The 20,759-nt window shown below is 48.0% G+C and overlaps 1 pseudogene; it reads left to right on the forward strand.

Moving 5' to 3' along the window:
- Positions 1–4,061: 4,061 nt before the first annotated feature.
- LOC136566651 (uncharacterized) lies at positions 4,062–6,264 on the forward strand (annotated as a pseudogene).
- The last annotated feature ends 14,495 nt before the right edge of the window (positions 6,265–20,759 follow it).

Below are 20,759 nucleotides of genomic sequence, written 5' to 3' on the forward strand. Positions count from 1 at the left end.
GACAAAGCACACAAAGGGCCATTCAGCAGCTGCCTCCAGTGCTGATCCCCAGGCACCACATCCCAAATTGTCCCCCTGCAGTGACAGCCAGGAGCAGCCCAAGCCTTCCAGGCCAGGTGAGAAAAACTCACCCTGTTGGGGTTTTTTTTTGGGGGTTGAGGACCAAGAGAGACAGGCTCAAGGTTTGGGAGCTTGGGGACAGTGTTTGACCCTGTGGGATTTGGGGAGCAAAGGGGTGTTTGGTGTCTGGACAGGAATATTGGGGTTCTCCAGGTCTCCCCAAAACTGTGAATGAAATCAGCATTAAATGCTAATTAAGCAACACCCCTGAAGTGCAAGGAAGCAAACCCAACAAAAGTGGTATTTCTGAGAAGTCCAAGGAGCTTCCCAAAAATCAGTGATGCAAGATCCAAAGCAGCTGAGGCCGAATCCTGAGGCATGGGAGGAGGGGGAGGTTTGGGATGCCAAGCCCAGGGCTGGTGTCCTGCAGAGGAATCCCGAGGTGGGGTTGTGCCTCTGTGTCCTGTGCAGGTGCCTGGCACATCCCCCAGCCCTGTGCAGCCCCTCACAGTCCCCCTGGATCCCCCTGCAGGCACCTGCAGAGCTTGGAGCTCAGCTGGACCAAAACCACCCTTGTTCCAAACAACCCAGGGGGAAAAAACCCCAGAATGACAGGAGAGAGGAGTGACACCAAGGAGAAAGCTCTTTGTGTGTGTCCTGGAAGGAAAAGCCCTGTGAACAGGGGGTGTCACCTGCTCTGGGCACCTCCAGCCCCTTCAGCACAGCTCCTGCCCCTGCAGCACCTCTGCTCCATCCCAGAACAGAGCCAGATGTTCCCTGATGCCTTGAGAAGGCTGAGCTGGAGCAGAGGCTGGGCAGAGTTCCAGAATAAAGCAGGGATTTATTCAAAGCATCTCCTCCATGGATCCACCTTGGGCAGCACCAGAGCCCAGCCAGGGCTGCACCCAAGGTGAACCCAAAATAAATGGTCACAAAAGGAACCCAAAATGAATCCAGGATGGTCACAAAATGAACCCAAGATGAACCAAAATGGTCCCAAAATGCACGGCCGGGCACGGGGTCTCTCCCTGGGATCAGTTCTGCTCCATTTGCATCTTGCAGTTCATTGTCCCATTCCAGCTTTAGCCCCTGCAGTCCCACCCTGTTTGTTTTTCTCTCTCCAGCCCACGGGGTTTGTGCTCCTGGGCTGAGATTTGGATCATTTGTCCTTGGTGCCCAGCTGGAGCAGGAATTGTTTTGTGTCCCTGCTCTGTGCACAGAGCTCAGCATCCCCTGATGTGAGCCCAGCCCCACACACTAAAGCAGCACAGAACCTGAAAAATAGAAAAGCTCAAACCTGAGGCATCACTCCAAGCAGCAGAATTAAGGCAAGGCAGATGCTGGCAACCTCCACAGCTCAGAGGCCAATTCTCTTTTTCCATTCACTTGAGACAAAAGAGGAAATGGGGGTTGGATTCTGTGTCCACGTGTGGAGGGGAGCAGGGTGGATCAGCTCCTCAGCCTGGGAGTCCCAGGCTGTTGGAAAAGCATCTCTCAGCTTTTAATTTGTAAAGCATTTCAGCCTGAATTACTCTGCAGGTGAAGCTGAGATGCATTTTCCTCCTGCTCTGCTGCTTCCTGATTCATCTCAGCACCCCAAAGCCCTTTGGAGACTTCCAGCCCCAAATATTCCCTTTAACAGCAGATGGCTCAGATATCAGGCAGAAGAGGACGTGTGGCTGTGGCAGCAGCCAAACCCAACAAAATATTTGCTTCAAAGCAGGAGGAAGGACAGCGTGTCCAGCTGGGAAAAGCAGGAAATGGTTTCTGAAAGCATGAAAGAAGGGATGGAGAAGGGGATGATTGTGTAAGACATGATGTTTCAATTAGAACAGGCCTGAATGATAGCAGCAGTTCATGAACTCGTGTTCTAGGCAGAGTGGAGATGTTGGGTTTGTTCCTGTGCAGCTCCATCCTGGCACAGACAGCAGATGGTTCCATGGGCAGATGAGGGGGGACATGGGCTGTGCACCAGCTGAGCAGGAACACCCCTGGGTGTGTGTGACCCCAGTGGACAGCACTGGCAGGAGGACGGAATCCACCCCTCGTGCTGGGATTTGTGTTTTCAGGATGAGGTTTGGTCATTTGGAATGATCAGAAGCCATCTGGGCCAGTGTGGCAGCAGCTCTGTGGGCACAGAGAGAAACACAGCTCTGCCAGGCATCGTCCTGGGGGAGGCTGTGAGAGGATCAGAGAAAAGAATGAGAAACAATTCTTACCTTCACCTGCTGACCTGGCATTGTGAACAGGTAGAACATGTCACAGAGATTTGTTCACCAAAGGATGGCTTCTTAATTGGCCAGTGGTGATGGTGTTTGGGTTGGAGGACCAATTAGGTCCAGCTGTATCATAACTGTCTATAAAAGCAATGGGGTTCTGTCTTGGTTTGGCAAGACAGGAGTCTGCTAAGGAAGGCAGGAGCCTCCCCTGAAATGGAGAATATAAACCCTCCTCACCCCTCCAAATTGCTATAAATTTTAAATTAAGGGGCTCTCAGGCAAAAAATATGGGAGCAGGAAATAACAGTTCTTTAATGGGGAAGAAAAAATAAAAGGATAAAATAAACTGAATAAGGGTTATTATTGATCAGCCTTCTGTGATACATGGAATCAATGCTAATTATTACCTGGCTGTGGGGGCACCAGTTGTGGGTTTCTCTGGGTCTGGATTGAAGGCACCTGAGACAGTAATTCATGTTCACACTCAGGTGTTTATTATTTCTTATCAGTAAAAAAGCCTCACAACTATGAGTTCTGCAGCTTTTCATTAGAAGGCACAAAATGGCCACAATCTCTTGTTCCAAGGTCATTAAGACTGAACTATCCAATTAAGAGCTGACACCTGGATTATTTTCCCTTTTAACCCAATAACTGATCCCACAGAGCTGCAATGGGGACTTTTCTGCCCAATTACAAAATGCCACCCAAACCCATGAGGAAGGAGGAAGAAGAAGCATGAAGAAGAAACCCAGGATGACACCCTGTGCCCTCCATCCTGCTGCCATCCACAGCACACTAAAAATCCCAAAACCTCAATTTCTCACCAAGTGACACCCCTACACTGCTCTCTGTAATCCATTTCACACTTTTGTGGGTTCCCAGTCTATCTTGAAGTCTTGGAAGCTTTCTCCATGACTGAGGGTCAGAGTCAGAGCTGCCCTGGGGGTCAGGGCACCCCAGAGCAGACACAGGAATATTCCCAGAGCCCTGGGTTTGCACACCTGGCTGGGGATGCCTTACCATGACAGGTCAGCAATTTCCCTGCAGTGGGGCTGGCTTGGCCCAGAGGTGGGGCTGGATGTCAGCAGGACTCTGGGTGCCAAGGGGAACCATTCCTGTGGGTTTGGGGCTTGCTGGTTCCCCTGGGTGGCTGTGCCTGTGAAATATCACAGGTTTGCTGCAAGAGTTGGCACTGCTGTCACATCCCTGCCAGGTAAATGGAAGCAGCTTTAGGAAATTAAAATGCCTGTAAATAATCTGCTCTTGCAGGTGGCTACAGCAGCTTGGCCCTTGCTTTGAAACTAATTTTCCTTTTCCCTTTCCTATTTCCTTTTCTTTTTCCTTTCCTTTTTCCTTTCCCCTTTCCTTTTTCCTTTCTCCTTTCCTTTCCCCTTTCCTTTCCCCTTTCCTTTCCTTTTTCCTTTCCCCTTTCCTTTCTCCTCTCCTCTCCTTTCCCTCTTTTTCCTTTCCTTCACACAGACCTTGCTTTTCTTTGGCCTCATTGTGAGAAATTCATTTCACGTTCCAAATGCAAATCCTCTCAAGGATTCTCAGGATGCTAAGGAGGAATTCAGAAAAAAAAAATAGCAAAAAATAATCAAATGAGGTGGGTTTTGTTTAATTATTTTTTGTTTTAATTTAAAAAATAACTGGCTTTGAACCTGCCATGTGTTTCCTTCTCAGGAGAGGACGGAAGCCTCCTGCCAACATGGTGTCAAGGGCTGCACCACATTTCACACAAGGATTTGTGGTTGCCTCTCACAAAGGACTGAGGAGCGAGAAATGAGCTCTGGTGAGGAAATGATTGCACAACACCTCCTGCATCTGATTCCTTGTGTTTGCAGAACATCCCTCCCCTGTCCTGGGGCTTTCCTGGAAGCTGAGGGAGAGCAGTTGCAGGGCAAACAGATGGGAATGAGCAGATCTTGGTTAACGTTGGATGTGGAAACCCAAGAAGGGAAAACTGGGAGTGAAGGAACTCCTTTTTTGGGGAAGAAATCACCTTTATTTTATTAAAAACTGGGCATGGGCACAAAGTAGCACAGTGTGTGAGGGCCAAGTGACCAAGGCCAGGCTGGATGTGGCTCTGAGCACCCTGGGATAATGGGAGGTGTCCCTGCCCATGGCAGGGGGTGGAATTAAATGAATTTAAAGGTCCTTTCCAACCCAAACCATTCTGGGATTCTGTGTTTTACCAGCAACAGCAATGCACTTCAAAATCATCCCCTCAAGTGAAACACAGACATTCATTTTCTTGAGCTGCAGCTTTTCCAGCAGCAGGGCTGCAAGTCAGTGCTGCCTCCCAAGCAAACATTTTCCTCTGTCATCATAAGGTTGGGAAAAGCCTCTAAGATCAAGCCCAGCCATTACTGGCTGATCTCTTCCTTTTGCAGCCTTTCTGCTTTGTTAGAAAGGGAAAATTGCCATTTTTGAGGCCAAAAAAGCACCTTGATTTGCCATCTGCAGCTGTCTCACCTCAGCCACAGCTGCCTGTGGAGCGCTCCCACAAGGGCTGAACGTGTCCTGGGGGGAAAATGCATAAAAAAAAATGAAAATCCACAAAAAAAATGAAAATCACCTGATCCCACCTGGGAAGGAAGAGAGGGACACTGCAGGTGGGATGCCCAGGGCCACCTTGTCCTTGCTCTGCCAGGCTCCCTCCTGCTTTTTGCGCTGCTGCTGGATCTGCTCCTGCAGGGAAATGTCACAGACATCTTTTATGGAAAATCCTTTCTTTAGGATTTTTTCTCCTGAGAAGCTGAGAGGCCTCAGGAACCAAATGTAACCAATGGTTATCTGCTGCTGTGGAATGCAACAGGTGCATCTGGGATTGGTCTCATGTGGTTGTTTCTGATTAATGGCCAATCACAGCCCAGCTGGCTCAGACTCTCTGTCCGAGCCACAAACCTTTGTTATCATTCTTTGCTATTCTATTCTTAGCCAGCCTTCTGATGAAATCCTTTCTTCTATTCTTTTAGTACAGTTTTAATGTAATATATATCATAAAATAATAAATAATAATTTATAATAATAATAATTTAAAATAATAAAATAAATTATTATCATAAAATAATAAAAATTAATAAAATAATAAATAAAATATAAGCCTTTTGAAACATGGAGTCAGATCCTCTTCTCTTCCCCAATCTGAAAACCCCTGTGAACGCGGTCACAGGGAAACCTCTGCGAGCTGCTGCTGCTGGCACCAGCCATGGATGCAGCTTCCATAGGGAAAATCCCGACAGCCGGGATGTGGGAGCAGGGAATGGGGGCCAGCAAAGCCTCTGGCTCTGGGGGGACACGGCCAGAGGGTGTCCCGACAGCTGCGGGCTCCTTTTCCCCTTCTCTCCAAGCCAAACAGAGTTTGTGCCCTTTTTTTGTTCCTTTGTTTTGCACGCGGGAGCAATTCCGCACAAAGCCTTTCCCAGAAAAACGATGCGGGGCTTTTCCTTGGCTTTCCTGGAAGGATGAATCACCCCGCGCTCCTTTTGTGGGGTGTCCCGGCGGCCGGGGGGGCGCGACCCGGTGTGACATCCGCGCTCGGGCTGTGCCACCTCCTGGTGGCAGCGGGCGGTGCATCCCTGGATCCCTGCGTTCCTAAATCCCTGCATCCCCGCATCCCGGACTCCTGGCGTCCCCGAATCCCTACACCACTGAATCGCTGAATCCCTGTATCCCCACGTCCCTCCGTCACTGCAGCCCCACATCCCTGCAACCCTGCATCTCTGTGCCCCTGAGTCCCCACATCCCTCCATCCCTGCATCCCTGTGTCCCCATATCCCTGCAACCCTGAATCCCTGCATCCCTGTGTCCCTTAATCCCCGCGTCCCCACATCCCCGAATCCCCACATCCCTAAATCCCTGAATCCCCACGTCCCCACATCCCTGAATCCCTGCATCTCTGAATCCCCACATCCCCATGTCCCTGCATCTCTCCATTCCTTCATCCCTGCATCCCCTCATCCCTGCATCTTTGCAACCCTGAATCCCTGCAGCCTCACATCCCTGTGTCCCTGCATCCCCTCATCCCTCCATCCCCACATCCCTGCCCAAACCCCAGCCCCCCACAGCTCTGCATCACCAGGATTTTCTGGTTTTGTTGCCCAGCTGAGCCAGCCCAACTTTTCTTCCCAAGCCCAATTTTTATTCCCAGGCCTTTCCCGCAGCTCGGCGCCGCCGCTGGGGGGCTTTGGGAAGGAGGAGGTGGAGAAGCCGCCCCACAGGTGCTGGGATGTGGCTGGTGGCCACGGGGGTGCAGCAGCCACCAGCAGCAGCAGCAGGGATGTTCCCTTCTCAGCCTGGCCGTGGTGGAGCTCTGACCTCACCAGTGGCATCAGAGTTCTGGGGGCAGACGGGTTCTGGAATTCCCTTTGCCCAAAGGGAAATTAATATCAAATATATCCACTTGATACTGAAGGGAAAGAGTGGAAAATTAATGGATGCTATTCCAATATATCCCTGTCTCTCCTCCAGTGCCAGCTTCCCTGAAATTCTGCTATGCCCATGGCCAGGGGGGATGGAATTAGGTGATTTTTATCCAAACCAAACCATTCTTTGATTCTGTATCATGGGGGGGTGGAATTAGGTGATTTTTATCCAAACCCAAACCATTCTTTGATTCTGTATCATGGGAAGATATCCCAGCCCTTCCTGCTGCAGTTTGGGATTCTGGCTATCTGCTGCCTTTAATCCCTGCTCAGCTGAGGAGAGAGGTTCTGGTCAGTCCTGCCTCAGTGCTGCCAGATCAGACTCTGATTTTTGCAGCCATAACTCTCCTGCCAGTCCCACACCAAGCTCCATGAATGTGGGTCTCCTTTCCCCCTGGAGGATGCTCCAGTTCAGGGCAAGAAGGAGCAGTTAATTGGTAAGGAAAGAGTAACAAAGTGTGGGCACAGATCCGAAACCAGGATGTATTTAGGAAGATTTTCTGGTTATTATGGACTTAGGAACGGAGGATTTGTCAGAACAGATCAGAGCATTTTCATGGAATCTGGCATCCTGCATGGAGTGGTGATAGTGAGAGGATGTTCCTGGGGAAAGCTCTCTGCATTCTCTCAGAAGTGCAGGTGCTTGATGCTGTTGGAAAGGGGGGCAGAGGCAATGCTGAGGTAAAACCAGAACCAGCAGCAAAGTGCAGTTCCTGTCACACTGGAACCAGCTCCAGCCTGAGAAATGGAGGGGATGCTCCCCTGCTGCAGGATGGTGAGAGCTGCCCTTGGGTTACTGTGTTACTGTGTTAAAATAAACCCAAATCCTTCCCCAGCTCAGCCCCAGGTCCAGCCACATCCCCCTGGCTCAGCCACAAGGACCCACCACTCCTCTGGGTCACAGCTGGGGACACAGAGCACAAAACCCCCCAGGCTCCACCGAGAAACACATTTTGGATATTCAGCACTGGCATTCCAGCAACAACAACGTCATCCTGAGCCACGGAGCGCTTGGGCAATGTTTGGTTTGTGAGGCGGGGCTGGAGCTGCTGCAAAAACAATCCCTGTTCTTAAAAAGAAAACATTCTCTTGTAAACAAGTGGAAAAAACACCCCACATGTGTGTATGCAAAGGAAAGAGGACTGGGAAATACCTTTTCTAACACAGGATGAGGCTCTGGAAGGGCAGTGGAGATGAAGAATTTTGTGGCAGAGGGGGAGAGTGTGGGCTGGGCACACCAGGGCTGAGGTGGCTTGCTGCTCTGGCTAAATATAAATATAAATATAAATATAAATATAAATATAAATATAAATATAAATATAAATATAAATATAAATATAAATATAAATATAAATATGAGTTATAATTCGAGTTCATCAAGTGGGGCTGGAGGAACAGCAGGGAACCTCTCCAGAAGAGCTGTCTCCAGTTCAAGCACAGCTCCTGGGCTGGTGTGTGGAGGAGAACATCCTGAGAAGCCCCTTATTGTATTTGCAGGGTGTCCTGATGAAGGAAAGAATTATGAACTTGACTCCATGTGCTCAGAAGGCTAATTTATTATTTTATGATACTATATTATATTAAAGAATATTAAACTATACTATACTAAAGAATACAGAAAGGGTATTTACAGAAGGTTAAAAAAGATAATAATGAAAATTCCTGACTCTCTCCAGAGTCCTGACACAGCTGGGCCCTGATTGGCCAAAGAGTGAAAACAACTCCCAGCAGAATGCAATGGAACAATCACCTGTGGGTAAACAATCTCCAAACACATTCCACATGAGCACAACACAGGAGAAGCAAATGAGATCAGAATTGTTTCCCTTTTCTCTGAGGCTTCTCAGCTTCCCAGGAGAGGAATCCTGGGCAAAGGGATTTTCCAGAGAATGTGAATGCCACATCAGCTCATGGAGACAGCTCTGGGGATGGGGGGTTCAGCCCTGCACCAGCTCCATGGCTGGGGCACCCCAGGATGCTCTGTTCTCCCCCCTCTGTGCTCCCTGAGCAGCTGCCTCGGGGGTTTCATCCCCAGGACTCAGGACACAGCCAGCTCCTGTCACTGTCACACAAGGGAGCTGCTTCCCACACCAGGTGCAGGGAGATTTTCCATCACCAATTCACGCTGCCCTGAGGCCCCTGAGAGAGGAGGATGCTCTGGAACCCTCCCTGGCCTGAACCCCACCCTGGAAAGCCCCAAAGGCGGGCCAGGTTTCCTGGCTGCAGCAGAAGGAGCACACCAGGTGCGTCAGGTGGGTTTTGTCTGTCTGTGTGTCCTGTGTTGTCCCCACGTCCTTGCCACCCTCCAAGGCTCTCCCAGAGAGCAGCACTCAGGCTGTGCCATTTCTCCTAAAGCCACGGATTTGGGGCTGTTTCTCCTGAAATCATGGAGGACAAGCCCTTCCATTGGCATTAACTCCTGCAAGGTGCACCTGAACCCTTCAAGGGTCACCTTACCCTGCCTAAGCTCCTCTGTACTCCCTGATTTTACAGCTCATTCTTTTACATCTTACTTTTCTATTGGAAAGCACTTTTTTTTTTTAACCATCTATACATTACACCTTCTAAAATGCATCCCTTAATCCCCAAAACTGCACCCAGCAATGCCCAGAGATCCACAACTGGAAGCATTTCCCTGGGAAATGTCCTTTACAGAGCCAGCAGGGTCAGGGGGAAAGGAAGAACAACACACACACACATGATCAATATTTTTTAAAATAGGATTTGAAAGCAAAGCATGAGAAGCCTCTGTCTGGTTTTCATTTAAAATGGAAAAAAAATATGGCTATTAATACATGGTAATGTTACTCCACTGGAAGAACAAAGTGTAGATAAAACCTGCAGGCTTAATAAGGCTCAGGAAAAATCAAATTGAAAGCAAATCTTTGAAAATCTCTAGGTAATCTGTGTTCCATTTATCATGCTTTGGCAATCAGAAAGTAAAACCTGGCTTAACATAATGAGGAAAATCAAACAGGCTTTTTTCCCCCCCCTGCTGCTCTAAAATCCCAGAATATCATCATCACAGAAAAGGGGGAAAAAAAGGAGGAACCTCTGCCCTCCTGCTGGAGCAGAGGGAATTTAATTGCAAAGGTTTCTTCCTCTGTGCCTGAGAAGATGATGCAAGGCTGGCATTTTTTAATGACAATATTTAATTTCTCCTTGGTGACACGGAGCTAAAGCAGCACTCCTGTTCTGAGCTGGCAGATGGGAAGGCAACAATGGTTTGTAACGAGCTGGAAATGGGAGAAAGCCAAAAAAACCAACCTGACTTCTCTTGACATCACCTGGCCAAGTCAGCAGCACAGAGCTGAGCCCAGCCAGGCTGGGGAGATGCTGAGGGCACTGGTGGGAAGGACAGAGCTGAGGAAAAAGCTCTCTGATCTCTGCAAGCACCACCTGATTGAAAACCATAAAAAAATAAAACAGGGATATAAAGCTGCCAGTTGCCCACAGAATCAAATGGAATTAGTTCAGCTCAGCCTCCCCCATTTTTCCTTGGTAATAAAAGCACTCACTGTGCAAATATGGGGTTTTATGTAGGAAAGCAAGTGCTGGAGCTCACGTGAGGCAGTGGGAGAGCTCAGCCCAGTGAGGGATGTCCTGGGCTCTCTCTTATCACCACCTGCTCCTTGTATTACCCAAAAATAAAACAGCATTTTTCCACAGAGGGACAGGCAACAGGTGTGGATCACAACCACTCCTGGAGCTGTGGTGGCCTCACCCAACAGCCAAAATCTCCTCCTCCTCATCCAGAGGGAGCTTCCTGCACATCATCCTCACCTTCTTCCTCCCCTTGCACCTTGCAGGGCTGGGGAAGGCCCAGAGCAGCTGCCAGGGGTTAATGAGCAAAATCTCATTTTATGAGATTTTGGTTAATGAGCATCTCTCCTGCAGGGGAGGAGCTGAGATGGGAATATTCCATGCTCCAGTGGTGCTGGGAGGTGACAGCCCACCAAGGAGGCAGCTGGGGGAGACAATCACCTCTCCTCAGCTGGATCACAGCCCCAGCCAAGCTCATCTGCATTAATCTTGCACTCATTAAAATCAGTTGTTCTGTTTCTAATTCAACCAGCGCTGCCAAGATCAAGAATTAAAAATGGATGAGCCAGTGTCCCTGGGAAAAAAAAAAAAAAAATAGAAATAAAAAAAGTTCATCATCCAGAGCAGCAAGGATTTTAAAATAATCATGAAAAATGTCTGGCTGCTCCTTTGGGCTTGACTTTTCTATAAGGGGTGGGAAAATGTACACAAAATGAGAATGCTACACAATCATGGCAGTCCAGAGGCTGGAGCTTCCTCAGGGCAGCCCAAAAATGGCCTCATGGGGAAAACCCAAATTCTGAACCCCAGAAATGGCCTCACTTGTGGGGAAAACCAGATTCTGACCCAGAAATGGCCTCACTTGTGGGGAAAACCCAAATTCTGAACCTTAAAATTGGCCTCATTTATGGGGAAAACCCAAATTCTGAGCCCCAAAAATGGGCTCACTGATGGGGAAAACCCAAATTCTGAACCTTAAAATTGGCCTCACTTATGGGGAAAAACCCCAAATTTTGAACCCCAGAAATGGCCTCACTTGTGGGGAAAACCCAAATTCTGAGCCCCAAAATTTGCCTCATTTATGGGGAAAAGCCAAATTCTGAGCCCCAAAATTGGCCTCACTAATGGGGAAAACCCAAATTCTGAACCTTAAAATTGGCCTCACTTATGGGGAAACCCCAAATTCTGAGCCCCAAAATTGGCCTCACTGATGGGGAAAACCCCAAATTCTGAACCTTAAAATTGGCCTCACTTATGGGGAAAAACCCCAAATTCTGAGCTCAAAAATGGCCTCACTGATGGGGAAACCCCAAATTCTGAACCCTAAAATTTGCCTCACGGGGAAACCCCAAGTTCTGAGCCCCAAAATTGGCCTCACTGATGGGGAAAACCCAAATTCTGAACCTTAAAATTGGCCTCACTTGTGGGGAAACCCCAACTTCTGAGGCACAAGGATGGGCTGAGCTCGTTGGGCTCCTCTAATGCTGCCTCAGGCCAAGGGTCACTGCTGAGGTGACAGCAGCCAGGAGCTCTCGTGGGGACACAGCAGCACCCAGGATGAAGGTGGGAGTTAACAGCAGAAGTAAATAATGATTTTTTAAATTCTGCATGAGTGACAAACTCAACATTCTTTTCAACATGACCTAATTAAGGTCACCGATGACAATGGCTGGAGACAAAGATAAACACCATTTATTTGAAGCAGATGAGAACTTGGAAAAGGCTCTCCAAGAGCCAAAACTCAATAATATTTCAGAGAGAGCCAGAGCCCTCCCAGCCCACAAAAGCACTCACAAACTGCAGTGGCTTTTGCTGACCCGGGCTGGAGAGATCCTGCTGAGCTGTCTGGGTCTCTCTCCACAAATCTGCTTTTTTTCCCTCATTAAAAGGCACCATGTTTGCACAGAAAAGCTCAAGCAGGAGAACGTGGAGCCAGGCCAATCCCAAACTAAGCCTGGGAGAAGTTTGGGATTAACTCCTTTAGAGCCAAGCAGAGGTGGCTTCCTGAAGGAGAATCAATAAAAATGGGCTGTCAGTGATGGGGGATTTATTTATAGCAGGCATTCATTGCCTTCAGGATCTGGATAAACACCCATCAGCTTTCAAGGTGACGAATCAAGTATTAATTAACCCTGCTGGGAGGGAAAAAAAAAATAATAGGGATATTAATGTTTTAAAGGGAAGCTTCCAGCTGAGGAAAACAAAGGGAGAGAGAGCAAAGCTGAAGTTTCCAAATAAAATAATAAATAAATCAAATAAAACAATAAATAAATCAAATAAAACCTTTTAGTGCTGTAAAGGAGCAATGGGCACAGAAGAAACCAGGTGGATACTCTGGCTGGTAACTGGGAAAATATAAACCACCAACAACAAAAAAAATAAAACAAAAACAAAACAAAACAAAAAACCAAACCCAAAAACTCCAAACCAAAAAGAAAAAGCTTTCTTGGCATGTCTCCAGAGCTTCAGGGTGGAGAAAGAGTGAAAATTTAATGGGCATTGGTGCCCAAGCCAAGCCCTGCCAGCACAGAGCCACTCACACCCTGCAGAGTGGGAAGGGGCATTTGTCACCCCCAGACAAGGATGCCACAAGTGGGTTTTTGATTTAATTTCCCTCCACGGGTCCCTTCTAGACCCTCCTGCAGTGCAAGCAATGAAAATCCAGAGCAGGAGAGCAGCAGAGAGGGCAGGATGTGCTCTGGGGCTGCACACAGAGATGGGAGCAGCCCTTGGCACTCAGGTCCCACTTTGTCCCATTCAGGGACAGAATGTCCCTTTTTTTGGAGCTCCTGCAATGCAGCCACGTCCCAAGGAGACCAGCAGGGCTCAGCTCAGCACATGCACGAGAAAATAGAAATATTTCTGGAGGGCCAGACTGTTTTCGGAGCAAAACCGCCCAAAAATGAGATGTGACACCAAAAACTGGGCAGCACAAAGGACCCAATTTCCTGCAGGTCCACCACAGCATCCAGCTCCCTGGGATGGCTTGGCTGCATCCCCTCTCCTCTCTGCAGCTTCCAAGGGACGTAAATCAGAAGTTTGAAGAGGTTGTTCTGCAAATATCTGAGACACAGATCTCCTGCAGTCGAGCAGGGAGGCAAAAAAAATCCTGTATTATTCATGGTCTTCAGGATCAGCTTCATCTGCCTGTGCTCCACCCCTACAAACCCAAATCTTTAGCAGCTTCAGGCTCTTTTTAATTTTTTTTTTTTATATATAAGGAGAAGAAAGCATATGCAGCCTTCTTTTTCCTGCCCATTTTTAGCTCTTTTTTTCCCTCTGCATATTTCCAGTTCTCTACCCACACACAGCCACGCTGCAGACAAACCATCCTAAAAAAAAAAAAAAAAATTGAAAGAGATCTAAAAAAAAACAACACTAATCCAGGGGGTCATCAACTTCCAGAAATACAAACTGTCTTAGGAAACCACAAGCTCTTTCTGTTGTTGTTATTTTTTCTATGGGATTTTTTACAATCTTGTTTTAAGGACTGGCAAGGGAGGAATTCTCTCTTTCCTCGCCCTCCTCTGCTCCCCTGCTGCATGCAGACATTTCTCACCAGCCTTGCTCATCTCACATTTCAGGGCAGAGCAAATGTTTGTGCATGGAAGGGGGGCAGGGATGATGACTCAATTAGACACCTCATAAAAATCTGATTTAGAAAATTCCCTCCCACCACAAACCAGCTCAGCCCACTGCCCCCCTGGCAGACAGAGGCTGCTCCCTGCACTGAAACCTCTCTCACCCTGCTCAAATGTCACAAACCACGAGGCATCTGCCACTGGAAGTGAGAGACACCCTCCCAGCCCCATAAATCACATTGCCAGCATGTCACCATGGTATTTTCTGAAAAATCCCTTCACCAGGATTTTTCTCCTGAGAAGCTGAAAAGCCTCAGAAAAGAAATGTAAACAATAATTATCTGATTGCTTGGAATGTGGTCTGGAGGTTGCTGACCAACAGGTGCATCTTTGATTGGTTCCATGTGAATTGTTTTTAATTAATGACCAATCCCAGTCCAGCTGTGTCAGACTCTCTGGTCAGTCACAGGTTTTTATTATTCATTCTTTTCTAACCTTCTGATGTCTCCTTTCTCATTCTTTAGTATAGTTTTAGTATATCATTTTCATATAATACAATATATTATATGATTGATCTGATAGGATATGATATAATAAATACAATAAAATATAATATAATGTAATATAATATAATGTGATATAATATAATGTAATATAATGTAATATAATATAATAAAATATAATATAATGTAATATAATGTAATATAATGTAATATAATGTAATATAATATAATATAATATAATATAATATAATATAATATAATATAATATAATGTAATGTAATGTAATGTAATGTAATATAATGTAATGTAATGTAATATAATATAATGTAATATAATGTGATATAATATAATGTAATGTAATATAATGTGATATAATGTAATGTAATGTAATATAATGTGATATAATGTAATGTAATATAATATAATATAATATAATATAATATAATATAATATAATATAATATAATATAATATAATATAATATAATATAATATAATATAATATAATATAATATAATATATCAGCCTTCTGAGAACTTGGAGTCAATTCTCATCTCTCACCTCGTCCTGGGGACCCTCACAACACCAGGAGGATTTCTGTGCCATCCCTGCTGCTCCTTTAGCTCCATGGCCTCCCTGTTCTGCTGCTCATGCCCGAGCCCTGTGCTCCAGCTGCTTCACCCAGCCCTGGAGCCAGCTCAGCCCTCTGAACCTCTGCTCCTGCTGCTGTTCCCATCACTCCAGCCACAAGGAAATCCCAAGGGATGAGCCATTTGTCGCTCTGATCCTGTTTAATACCCATGGCACCTTCCAGTTCCAGTTGCAGAAGCTGGAGGGTGGATTGAGGGCTGGCACCTCCTCCCCCTGCAGATGGCCAGAGCCACCTGCTTCCTTCACACTGCTCTCTGGGGCCTGGCCCAAACCACCCACCTGTGGGGCTGGGCTGCACAGCCTCCCACAGTGCCAGACTTCCTTGTGTAGAACCTTCTCCATGGAGTAAAACCTTCTCCATGGAGCAAAACCTCCTCCACACACAGATCAAACCCTTCTCCATGGAGCAAAACCTTCTCCACACACAGATCAAACCCTTCTCCATGGAGCAAAACCTTCTCCATGCTGAGCAAACCCTTCTCCATGGAGCAAAACCTTCTCCACACACAGATCAAACCCTTCTCCATGGAGCAAAACCTTCTCCACAATGAGCAAAACCTTCTCCATGGAGCAAAACCTTCTCCATGCTGAGCAAAGCCTTCTCCACACCGAGCAAAACCTTCTCCATGGAGCAAAACCTTCTCTGCACAGAGCAAAACCTTCTTCACACTGAGCAAAACCTTCTCTCCTCATGCAGAACCTTCTTCCACAGTGCAAAACCTTCTCCACACTGAGAAAAACTTTCTCCATGGAGCAAAACCTTCTCCACACTGAGAAAAACTTTCTCCATGGAGCAAAACCTTCTCCACACTAAGCAAAACCTTCTTCACACTGAGCAAAACCTGCTCTCCTCATGCAAAACCTTCTACACAGAGCAAAACTTTCTCTACTCACGGAAAGCCTTTTCCAAAAGCTTCTTTCTCAGGCAAAGCCTTCTCCACACAGTGCAGAACCTTCTCTCCCTAAGTGCAAAACCTTCTCCACAAAGAGTGAAACCTTCTCACCAGAGTGCAGAACCTTCTCCCACAGTGCAAAACCTTCTTTCTCAGGAAAAACCTTCTTCTACAGTGCAATACCTTTTTTCTTCATGCAAAATATTCTCCACACTGAGCAAAACCTTCTCCACACTGAACAAAACCTTCTCCACAGAGCAAACCCTTCTCCACACACAGCAAAACATGCTCTCCTCATGCAGAACCTTCTCCCACAGAGCAAAACCTTCTTTCCTCATGCAAAACCTTCTCTCCCCAAGTGCAAAAACCTTCTCCACAAAGAGTAAAACCTTCTCTCCTCATGCAGAAGCTTCTCTCCTCATGCAAAACCTTCTCTCCCCGTGCAGCCATCCTGGCAGCATCATCTAAATGTGTCCATTCCCCATGCATGAAGTGTAATCTGAGAAACTGCAGCATTTTAGGGCAGGTTTTGATTTAATGGGCCTGGCCAGGTTCAGACAGGAAAATGAACAAGCAGTGCTGAGTGCTGGAGCAGCATCATTCCAAGCAGAACACAGCACTGCAATATTCATACCAGGAGACAGCAGTTCTGTATTAAAAAGAGCTGAATTTTTAAACTGCCCTGTAGTTTCATAACCAAGAACCCTGCAGGGTGCAGCCAAGCTGCAGAAAGCAGCACAAAGACATTCCTGGGACTGCATAAACTGAAGCCACGAGGCACAGCAGCCACAGCCACTGGGGCCAGTGGCCAGCTGGACTGGGATGAGGATGGTCTGATCACAGCCTGGAGTAACCAAAATCACAGAGGCCACAGGACCATGGCATGATCATTCCCATCAACAGCTTTGCACCCCTCCCACAAGGAGCTGGTGGTTTCCTTTGTAGGACAGATGAGTCTGTTGCACCTCTGTTTCATTTCCTTCTGGGTGAATATGCCTTGTTTTGTGGCTGGGCAAAGTAAATCGATTCATTATTCAATCAAACTCGCCTGGATTTTTATTTTCCCTTTCTCCAGTGAGGCCTGGGGGCACTGGGAGGAGTCCAGGCAGTGGGCTCAGACCCCAGGCATGACGATGTCCATGGGGTCAGTGCCAAACCCACGAAACAGAACAGGGAGAGCATCAGCCAGGTGAGGATTTATCAGCCATCCAAGGCTAATGCAGTATTTTCCACTGGACAAGTCCCTCCATCTGTCCCCAAACATTCCAGCCCATGAGTCCTGGTCCTGATTTAACCCTGAATTTCTGGCTGCTTGCTGGAGATGGCACATCCCAGAGTGACCAAATGCAGGGCAAGCGAGGATATTGCCCTTGGATCTCTCCTTTTCAGACAAAATAAAACCAAGTTCATGGTGATGTAACAAGAGAGTGGCCTTTATTTGCCATTGAGCTTCATAAAAATGTGAGGAAAGATGCCTGCATTTCAATTAAGTCCTGGGAGCAGAAAGAAGTGTACCTGGCTAGACTGCAGAGAGATGAACTCATTACTTCATCCACGTCCTGCCTGTTTTCCTGTGCAACAGAACCATCAGACAAGGGCTTGAAAAAGCAAATAATCCTTCCAAAAGAGCCAGGCCAGCACAATTCCCACGTGGCTGGACTGGGAGCCTCAAGCAGCCACATTTCTAGGGAGACTGATGGGCAAACACTCCCAAACCCAAACAGGCAGAGCTCCCCAAACAGGGCTGTGAGGGGGGAGCTCACCCCAGGCTTTTCCAGACTTTTCCATGGATTGCCCAGGTCAGATTTTCTGCTGAGAGACATCCCCAGCCTGAGCTGCCCTGTTCATCTCAGGAATGCACAGCTGGGAAAGTGAGGGGAGATTCCTCTGCCAGGACCTGGCTCCAGAACTGGGGATTTGTGCCCAAGCCATGGAGGCCAGGCTGGCATCACACTTTGGGGTCACATTTTGGGATCACATTTTGGGGTCACATTTCGGGATCACAGCCTGGGATCACATTTTGGGGTCACATTTTGGGATCACATTTTGGGGTCATATTTTGGAGTCACATTTCGGGATCACATTTTAGGATCATTTCTTGGGATCACATTTTGGGGTCACATTTCAGGGTCACATTTTGGGTTCACACTTTGGGATCAAGACCTCCAAGGCCATCGAGTCCAGCCCAGCCCCAGCCCCTCACCCAAACCCTGGCCCCCAGTGCCACATTCAGGCTTTGTTAAACACACCCAGGGACGGGGACTCCCCCACCTCCCCGGGCAGAACATTCCAGAACTTTATCCCCCTTTGTGTCAAACACTTTTCCCTGCTCTCCAACCTGTATTTCCCTTGGTGCAGCTCGGGGCTGTGTGCTCTGGTTGTGTCAGAGCCCAGCCCCAGCTGAGCACAGGCACCTTTCAGGAGCTGTGAGGGTGATGGGGGCACCCCTGAGTCTCCTTTGCTCCAGGCTGAGCACCCCCAGCTCCCTCAGGGGTTCCTCTCAGGGTTTGTGTGTTCCCAGCCCCTCTCCAGCCTCGCTGCCTCCTCTGTTCAAACCCTCATTTTCACACTGCAGACACAGCACACTGATCAGCTTTTTGTGCTTTTTGTCAAACAAATCCCATTCCAAGTGGCTGGCAGCACAGGGAAATGTGCCATGGTGCTGCTTTGAAGGGTTTACAGCTCACTGCAGCACTTTGGAGCTGCTGTTGTTTCCATGGCTGAGGCCAAGAGAGGCTGTGAACAGGAAGGAATTAGGCACTCATGCAAAGACCATTAAAGTCAAGGGGAATCTTTCCATTGACTGGAGAGGGTTTGGCTGCCAGCCCTGGATATCAGGGTCTGTTGTGGGGGATTTGCAGCAGGAAATGGGAGCAGGGCTTTCCAGGTTTTCTCAGCATTTCTTATGGAGTTTAGCACAGAAGGTCTCTGTGCCCATTTTCCTGTATGTAAATTAAGAAGTGAATGCTCCTCTCAAGTGCAAGGCCCTCACTGACCATCCTGGGCACCTCCTCTGCCATTCCTGGATGGCACACCTAATTCCAGATGGATGGGAGGAGCACATTCCTATGGGAATTAAGATTTCTTTATAGGTCCTGACACCTCAGCCTCTGATGCACAACCCACATATGGTGTGTCAGTCCAAGAGGCAAAAATACCACGGCCCAAAGCTTCAGCAGATCTGAAAATCTTGTTAATCCCAAGCTCAGATTCCCACTGGGGGTGAAGCCCCAGCTGGCATCCAGAGTCACTGATTGCAGATTCCCTGCCTGCTCACTTACAGCCAAAGCTCTGCACAGGGGGGTTCTGTCTTTGGATGGAGGCCAGGAACCTGCACCAAAAGGACAGAAGGTCTGAGCTGCCTCCACTGCTGTGGGTACGATGCCTCAGGCTTGAGATTTTCTATTTTTCAGGTTCTGTGCTGCTTTAGTGTGTGGGGCTGGGCTCACATCAGGGGATGCTGAGCTCTGTGCACAGAGCAGGGACACAAAACAATTCCTGCTCCAGCTGGGCACCAAGGACAAATGATCCAAATCTCAGCCCAGGAGCACAAACCCCGTGGGCTGGAGAGAGAAAAACAAGCAGGGTGGGACTGCAGGGGCTAAAGCTGGAATGGGACAATGAACTGCAAGATGCAAATGGAGCAGAACTGATCCAAGGGAGAGACCCCGTGGGATCAAAAACCAGATTTTCTCCTGTTTCCCACCTTACGGAACAAACCTGAGACAAACATCTCCAACTTGTTCCTTTTTTTACATAAATTAATCTTACTTTAAAAGGCAATTCTCCTTTTTCTGCTTCCAGCCTTAGAACAAACCTGAAACAAACATCTCCAGGGGCTGAATTGTTCCTTTTTTGACTCACTTTAATTAAAATTAAACTTTAAATTAATCTTACTTTAAAAGTCGTGCACTTTGGGACCATTTTGGTCCCTCTTGGGTTCATTTTGTGACCATTTTGGGTTCAATTTGGGACCATTTTGGTTCATCTTGGGTGCAGCCCTGGCTGGGCTCTGGTGCTGCCCAAGGTGGATCCATGGAGGAGATGCTTTGAATCAATCCCTGCTTTATTCTGTGACTCTGCCCAGCCTCTGCTCCAGCTCAGCCTTCTCAAGGCTGAGAGGCAGAGAAACAGAGAGCTGACCTGCCCCTCTGGAAAAGGATGCCTTCCACCCAAAACTGCCAGCACAGGAACCACAGCACACTCCAGGAAACTTCAAACTCTCTCAAAATACACGTGAGAGCCTCATTTCCTGCTCAGAGGAGCAGCGGTGCCTCTGTGGGCTGGCAGCAGAACTGGTCAGGTGAGCTCAGTGCTGTGCCAGCTGCAGGTGTCTGCAAGCCAGGGGAGGGGGGAATTGGCACTTGGGAGGAGCTGGGTCATTTTCTGCCTCAGCCACTCCCTCATTCCAGCGCTGGTGAAAGCAGGGAGGACATTTCTCCACCCCTCATGCCATGGGAAAGGTCAGAGCACAGCTCCAGGAAGAGTGAAACGAGGAGGGTTTGGAGCTGGCCAGCTCTGCTTTCCCATGGGCTGTGGGTGCACAGGAGAAAACATCCAGGGCTGGAATTGTGCTTCCCACTCCTCCTCCCTGGGAGAGTGCCTGGAGCAGAGCAAGGCTGCAGGAGGAGCAATTCCAGCCACAGGCTTAGGAAAACCTCTGCTCCTGGCAGCTGATCCTTACCTGGTGGGGGTTTAGGGAAACAGGGGTGAGCAAACCCTGCTGCAGCCTTCAGAGGGAAATGGAGGGACAAGGGGGTGCTTGGCTGCAAGAAACTCCACCCCAGAAAGGGGAGAAGGGAGGCTGGAGGAGGAAATTCATCCTGAACCCAAACCAAGTTGGTTACCCAAGCCAGCTCTGCAGAGCCGAGCTCTGCCAGCAGA

This window comes from Molothrus aeneus, chromosome 26 (genome assembly GCF_037042795.1).
Source record: "Molothrus aeneus isolate 106 chromosome 26, BPBGC_Maene_1.0, whole genome shotgun sequence".
Lineage (NCBI taxonomy): Eukaryota > Metazoa > Chordata > Aves > Passeriformes > Icteridae > Molothrus > Molothrus aeneus.